This window comes from Mytilus galloprovincialis, chromosome 3, assembly GCF_965363235.1.
Source record: "Mytilus galloprovincialis chromosome 3, xbMytGall1.hap1.1, whole genome shotgun sequence".
NCBI classification, from domain to species: domain Eukaryota; kingdom Metazoa; phylum Mollusca; class Bivalvia; order Mytilida; family Mytilidae; genus Mytilus; species Mytilus galloprovincialis.
The window spans coordinates 22,074,709-22,075,486 of NC_134840.1; positions in this window are offsets into that span (position 1 = coordinate 22,074,709).

Sequence of the window (778 nt, forward strand, 5' to 3'; positions counted from 1 at the left end):
TTAATAGTTTTGTTTGTTTTTATTTATAGTTCTATTTGTATAAAAATAAGAAGATATTCTATGATTGCAAATGAGGCAACTCTCCAACAGAGATCAAGTGGATGTTGAAGTTAATAACTAGACGTCACAGTACAGCCTTAACAATGGGCAATACCAATACATCATCCCCTGAAATGACATGTAAAACAATTCAAATGAAAAAAAACTAACAGCCTGAGTTATAGACAAAACAATTAATGAAAAACAAATATCATATACAGCAACGAAAACAAAAGCATTGGATAAAAGATCCTGGACTTGGAACAGGGCCATAAAGGATTTTTTCGGTGCCAATTCCTATCTAAAAGTATACAAAGATATGAACAAAGTATAGCAAGAGTGCACACACTGAAATGTCTTGCCTTCTTTACTAACTATTGATGTTATGTTAATAGTCCTAAATATAAAGGTTTATGAACTGTCACACAACCTTAACATAACCAAGAAAACTAAACATTGACCAATGAACTATGAAAATGAGTTTAAGGTCAGATGAACCATGCCAGGCAGGCATATACAGCTAACAATTCTTCCATACAACAAATATAGTTGATCTATTGCTTATAAATAAAGAAAAACAGACCAAAACACAAAAACTTAGCAATGAGACATGTACACCTTACAATCATTCCATACACTAAATATAGTAGACCTATTGCTTATAAATAAAGAAAAACAGGCCAAAACACAAAAACTTAGCAATGAGACATGTACACCTTACAATCATTCCATAAACTAA